The sequence below is a fragment of the Anguilla rostrata genome, chromosome 19, assembly GCF_018555375.3.
Source record: "Anguilla rostrata isolate EN2019 chromosome 19, ASM1855537v3, whole genome shotgun sequence".
Classification (NCBI taxonomy): Eukaryota; Metazoa; Chordata; class Actinopteri; order Anguilliformes; family Anguillidae; genus Anguilla; species Anguilla rostrata.
The window spans coordinates 7384960-7391898 of record NC_057951.1 but is presented as its reverse complement, the minus strand read 5'-3'; the positions used below and the strand labels follow the sequence as shown (position 1 = coordinate 7391898).

Sequence of the window (6939 nt, the reverse complement as noted above, 5' to 3'; positions counted from 1 at the left end):
GCTCAGAGCTGCATGGTCTAGTCACGGGGATCACCTCCAAGATCATCCACAGAGTTCCACCCAGAATACCCTTGGGGGTTACAAGCACATGTACCGTGGAACTGTCATTAAAAGTCCAGACTGACTGGAGAAATAAGCCTTGTGGTGTATTAAAGAATAAATCAGAGCTTCTCTCTCATACATTTAACATGCGCACCTAAGATTGAAATCTGTTATAATCTTATTTTAAGCGTGTTTAAAAAAAAACGGACATCAGGAAAGTGTTCGGATGGATGAAACGGCCACAAACAACGTCACCGCTGTCCTCGGGGGGCTGCACTACTGCTGCACAGTAAATCCCATTCCCTGGGCTTCGCTCTTGTAATGGAACTCAAAGTGCTCTTTTTAATGCCCGGACCTTTTTCTGATTACTCGCGTGATGAATTTGAGTGAGTCGAGTAAGACTTGGGGTGGGGGTTGGTTGTCTTTCAGTGTGCTACGGTGGGCTATTGTCTTCAGGACATTTTCCACAAAAGCATCAACAAAAGGGAAAAATATGAATCCTAGCAGGCAAATCAAACCTGTGAGGGGTATGAGTGCCACGGACTGGAATAACGGGGCCAGGTCAAACTCCTCTCCACTTTGCGGCTGGGCCTTCATCGGACTGCGTCGTTCGAGCGAGCGTTGTTGCTTTTTCCTTATTTACACAGTTACTCCACGTTAATGCCTGTGGCCCCCGTAGCCGCCAGGCTGCGTACGCGCTGAACACCAGAACATGCCAAAAACACAAAGCAGGGCTGCAGAACGGTGCCATTAGATTTTAATTATTAACCAGTTCCCTTTAGAACACCAGAGCTAACTATGCTGTACACCTTTTTTTAATAATAAAATAAAAAAAACAGAAGTGTACATTCTGTTAGAAGCAGCACAGGGTGTTGTTGGTGTCAGTACTGTGAAATATCACAGAACATGTGCACCCTTCTGAATTTCCTAAAAGTTCTACACAACACATACTCTAAACAATCCATACGTGCGTTATGTGACGTGTAAGCTTTGCACTAAGGTTAATTACATCAACTTTCATCAAATATCAAAAAAAGAACAACTTCCACGGCCTCATTGTGCTTCTACAGACGAAGCTCTAACTTACAAATAACAATTCATGGAATGTCAGGGGGAAATTAAAAGACCTATTTTTTAAAATTCTCAAATTTTTTTGTCAGATTTGAAACTTCTTCCTTTGCCAGTTACAGCTGCCGTGTTAATGTGGTCGTGCAACTGTGGCCATTTAAGGTGGATAAAAGGCTAACTCCAGTCCCGTTCCCACACAGGTGAAAATGGACACCTGTTCCCACCTCCCGGACCACCGCACCTCGACGGACCGGCCCGTCCTCCTTAAGGTAAAACCCTTTTCTGGTGACAGCTGACATCCCCGTGATGCTCAGTAAGTGATATGAACTCACCAAGGCGAGGGACAGTGTGTGAAGAGTACAGCTACAGCAAACACTTTTTTTGGTTTGGTTTCTACTGTGGAGGTATTGGAACGGTTCTATATTCATGGAAACGTACATTCATTTTGGCCTAAGTGGCGGCAAATTTAACAAAGTTAGGCAGTTTTTTTGTTTCTGTGCTTAAGTAAGATTGAGAAGGGAAGCTCAGATGAATGAAAAATGTTGTGTACGAACTGCCAGGCAAACACAGGCTGCAATATTTAAGTCAATCTTTAAGGCTAGAGTGCAGTACACACTTAAATGGATTCTGGGCTGCAGGTTTTATGGTCCTGGTCCAATCCGATGTGTAGCCCAGGTCATGTGACATAAACCCTCAGAGGAAATGAATCCATTTACACTTCCTGTGATTCTGCAGGACAGCAGAGTCGGGGATCAATTCATTTTCGATACGGTCTATTCAGGAAGTGAATTTAAACTTGCTGAGAAGGCTTGAGGAACATAATGGGCATTTTTTTGAAATCACAAATAAAATCTCAGTTCATTTTTTGAAGCAAGTGAATTGAAACGGTAAAAATGGCTGAAAGTACAGACACCCCTCTCTCTCGGCTGTCCACCTGTCTGACCGTCACACGCACAAATGTAAACGTTCACAAGTGACAAACTGACAGCGGTACGTTGCACACGCTTCGCTCGTCTGTTCAGTCGCATGCAGTACTTGGGAATGTGGAAACGTGGCATAACCTGGCTAGCGTGCGAGATATTGATCCAGGACTCGTAGGGGAGTTGAGGACCGAGGAATCCCTCGCGCAGAGTAACAGATCCTCCCCTAGATAAGCGTAGTAAATGACAAGCTCTTCCAGCTATTCATTTAGCGAGGGCAGAAAAGCCTGAATGGCGTGATAAGGGTTGCGTGGTGTGGGTGGAGTTCACCTGTGAATTTCAGAACCCTTCCCTCATGGTTGTGTGAGGTGTGTAAAACTGGAGCGTGTGCTCAAGCCCTTGTGGTGCTGATAAAGCCGGCCGGGATCCACCCCCAGGGGGGAGGAAGGGTTGGGTCGGGGGGGGGGGGGGGTCTGACCCACCTCGTCGCGCCGTCCCGCGGTCTACCTGCTCCAGCTGCGCAGCTCAGCTGAGTGGGCACCGGCGTGGGCAGCGTCTGCTTCGCAGGTGCATGCGTGACGGGCTGCCCTCTCCCAAACTGACAGCTGGGGGGCAGGGGGGGCTGTTTCCACACTGGCATAAGAGAACAGAATAAAACAGCGGTCGGTTAAAACTGGATTTACATTTTTAAAAAGCCTCACGGGTTTGTATTGTTTGGTGTAGGTGTGTGAAGACTGTCCCAGACCCCATTTTGTTGTGTTTGGTGTTTCAGACCCGAGCGCCGACGGGCCGGTCCCCCGCTCGCCCCCTTCGGAGCTTTTTGCGGTCTGGGCTTGCTGTTCCTTCCACCTGTAGCCAGGAAGCCCTTACCCCAAAAAGTATCCGCGGGGGAGCCCTCACAACCCCGAGGCCCGCTTTCACTTGTCCCGCCTAACAGCAAGTCGCTGCGCAGACACGACCTCGTTCACCGTCTCCCCTCGTCTTCTCTCTGCGGTGTCCGAAGAGCCGTGCGCTCAGGAACGGTAACGGAGGCTAATTCTGCACCCGCTCTCCAACACGGCATGGCTCAGCCTCATAGGAAATTTTTTTGAATCAACTTTATTAGTTACTATCAGTTGCTGATTTTTCGCTTTGCCTGCACACATTGCCAAATGAGAGCGTGTGAAACGGTTCTCGTGAACGAAAGGATTTATCGCGATGCCGAATAGTCGTTGGTTTGTGTGTGTGTGTCGGGTTCACACTGACGGTGTCTTTCTCTGAATGCTGTGTGTGGAACCGATGGGGTGATGTTACATTACATTACAGGCGTTTAGCAGACGCTCTTATCCAGAGCGACTTGCATTGTATCCAATTATACAGCTGGATATAAACTGTAATTTTAAGCAATGCAGGTTAAGTACCTGGCTCAAGGGTACAGCGGCAGTATCCTACCAGGGAATCAAACCCGTGACCTTTAGGTTACAAGACCAACTCCTTAGGCATACTACACTGCCGCCCCAATGTAATATCCAAAGAGACTGAGGCTGCTGAACGTGTCTGCTCATTACAGATGGAGAGCAAACTTAAATATGGCCGCTGTTCTGAGCTGTGGTTGTTGTCTATATGGCTGATATGACTGAAAGCCGTAGGACTGAAGTCAGTGTGTGTGTCGTGATGTCTCACTGATTTGATTGTGTGAAAGAACCTTTGTTCTTTCAATTTCTAAGTTTATTATCATGGATACAAAAGAAAGCAATGAAACAGAACTAAGTGAACACTAATGATTAGATGTGTGCTCTGTTACTCCGTTGAAAATGTTGTTTTTGTGGCACAAGATGCGCTGACAGTAGAGGTATTAAAGTATTAATGATTACCGTTAGTTTTTCACTTGCGAAGAACCTTATACATCCACGGGCCGGTCGACCGGTTTTAGCAGGGAGAGGCGGAAACGTCCGTATCTGCACAACGACATGAATGAGTCTATGTGCAGTCTCACCCTGGACTTACGCCGAGTGCCATTTCCCTGCTCTCTGGCGCCTCCCTCAGCTCGCTGCGGGGAAAACACCCCTGTGCATTTGCTCATCGCCCCTACAGTGCCCTCACTCAGTCACAAGTCAAATATTTTGCATGGCGTAATATAATATTCTCCCGAAACCTATTTTCTCAAAAACTGTATGAAAATGCGGGTAAAACAGATTCCCAGGTAGGGAAATTTGTACGTGCTTTTGACAAACGAAGCACCTGAAAATGCTCTCACACGTCAGAGACGAGGTTCCCCTCCATCTTGGGCAGGATGAGGTCGTGTCTCTTCCTTTAGTGTGATTGGTCGGCACATTAGCCGCTCGAAGTTACAATATTTTCGTCTTGACGGCGTAGCGTTTGCCAAGAGCTCGGCACCGCAGCTAAGGACAAAGTGAGTAACAGCACACTGCTGTCAAAATGGAGTCACACGGGGCACACACTGCAAGTTGTTTTTATTTTATTTTACAATTAGCACATTAACTACAGCATAATCCCCTTATGGTGCATTGTTTAACACCCCTAAAATTTGTTTAGTAACTTCTTTTTTTTGCATACAATCATTTTTTTACAGCTGGATATTTTATTGAAGCAAATCAAGTTATGTACCTTGCTCAAAGGGCACCAAGGCAACACATCAGCTGGGAATCAAACCCACAACCCTTGAGTTGCAATCCCAGTTCCACTAACCATTATACTGCTGCCCATCACTGCAGACAACCAGTTTAATTTAGCTTCATCTCCGTTAAGCTTTTAAAGTTTAAATAAGGTTACAAATATGGCATAGGATGTTCTTAAATTAACATTCTAATGCTGATGTCACAATCACTACTGGTAAGGCAATGGAGTTCTAGAACCCTTTATTTGACTTTTGAGAAGGCATTCCAGAAAACCTACTCTTCAAACAGTTAAAACATTCCACTCTCCCTCACCTTATCTTGGGTCCTGCATTTACGCACCAGTGAAGCATGAATTATTAGATTGAATTTATCGATTTAACATTTAGGATAACTGCAATTACTTTATTTCTCATTAAATATTTAATTAGGTTACAGCAACCTTGAAAAAAAAAATTTGATTGATAAACTTAATATTTCTGCATTTAACCGATTTAAAAAGTTTTAGATTTAAGCAGAACAAATTCATACAAATCTGTCCGATACGACACAGGTATGGAAGAGATTAGGGCCCTTTTCCACACTTCAAAGTTATTTGGTGAGTAAACATTTGAGGGTAGGGCGACTGAGGGGTGTTATTCCCATTCTGTTACAGCTCCCAAACACAGACCCAGGGACCTCTTGGGGCAGCTGGAACAAGTGCTAGGGGTTCTTCAGCAAGATTTTAAGATATATATTTCCCCTTATAGTTATAGGTTTCCATAGGTCAAAGATTCTGTTGCTGCATATTTTCAGATCAAATAAGTGTACAGATACATCCATGTTTGTAGTCATTTTTTGGAACAGCTGATATCAGTTATGAGCTTCTGTTCGTGTGGGCGGAGCTTAGAAGTCTCACCATCTTGCTCTCTGATTGGCTCAGGAGATGAGGACTGCCTTCAAGCGACTGACATGATTCCATTAGTACTGCAGAAGGGAAAACTACAGAACTACATTTGTTAATGACGCAGAGGTGGAAGGGGAAGATTTTCTTGGCGTTGTGGTCAGCTGGTCCGGCCTTTAAGGCACCAATAAAAGAGGTTAATATGGTCTTTGCCCCGTTAGGAATCCAAGCAGCAGAACACTTTATATCCAGGCTGCGCAAATATACTTTAAAAGATCGTCATTTACTGTGTGGTACGCTAACGCTTACCAAAATGATATCATTACACGTGGTGTGCAGCGAACCAGTAGCACTTACTATGATGGGTCAAATGCAAAGCCAATTATATATCATTACAATAGAATACAAGATCATTGTCACAGAGCTAATCCTTACAATCACGGACAGCATTTACTTAATTATTGGCAACGCCTATTTTAGTATAGCCAAACTGTGATGTTAAATTCTAGAAATTTCCATGAAACATAACAGCCCGATGTCCAGTGAGTTGTGTAGAACTGACATAGTCTGACACAGTGCTCTCCAAATAGACAGGTAAATGCACAGGCATGCATGTAATTGGTTATTTATATCCGTGATTTGAAAGCCATAGCTTTCTTTTTAAACACCACCCACAAGAGGGGGAATTTCTGGGAAAATTAAAATGACTTTTAAATTTAATTAAATCTCCTGAGCTAGTCACTTTCTTATAAAAAATCATGGTTCAAATGAGCCAATGAGATGATGGAAAACTTTTTTTTTTGGAGCTGGCCTTTGTCCAATCAGCTTGTGCTTCACGGATCAGATGAATCACAGGAGCGGCAGTGGAGGGGGGGAGAAACCGAAAACGCTCCTTTCGGTTTTTACATCGAGCTCTCCGACCGCATTGGTGCTCACGCAGAACCACGCGCGTGGTCGGGTCGCCCTGACGACGTCACCGTTTAGAATGGGAGTGAGAAGCCAAAGAACTGCTGGTGGAAATAACCTGATGGAGGAGGGCTGCAAATTTGGCACACGGAACTTTTCTTTTTGCTAATCGTCGCCTAATCCAGCAAACCATTTTGTGTGTAATTCAGTAGTTCATTTTGCACAAAGCACAAAAATTTAATAAAAAATGCAGTTTAATTTATTTTCATTTTCCATTTAATTATTGTTCCCACAATAGAGAGAGAGAGAGAGAGAGAGAGAAAGAAAGAAAGAAACAGTGCAAAAGAAATGGATGGTGTGTGTGAGTGAGAGACAGGCGTATGGAGGCAGCGGGTGTGTGTGTGTGTGTGTGTGTGTGTGTGTGTGCGTCAGTCTGTCTGAGGCAAAGGCATAATTATTTTCACTTTTCCAGATGTCAGCCGACCCCTTATGCAACCGCTATCCT

At 44.6% G+C, this 6939-nt stretch overlaps 1 long non-coding RNA gene across 2 annotated transcripts in view; it reads right to left on the bottom strand.

The window, feature by feature from the left end:
* The window catches only part of LOC135245600 (uncharacterized), a 157637-nt gene extending 154974 nt beyond the window's left edge, over positions 1-2663 (bottom strand). For both annotated transcript variants that reach the window (XR_010327309.1, XR_010327308.1), the window contains exon 1: positions 2513-2663. This is a non-coding gene — a long non-coding RNA (uncharacterized LOC135245600). The remainder of the gene's footprint in view (positions 1-2512) is intronic.
* Between the last annotated feature and the right edge of the window lie 4276 nt (positions 2664-6939).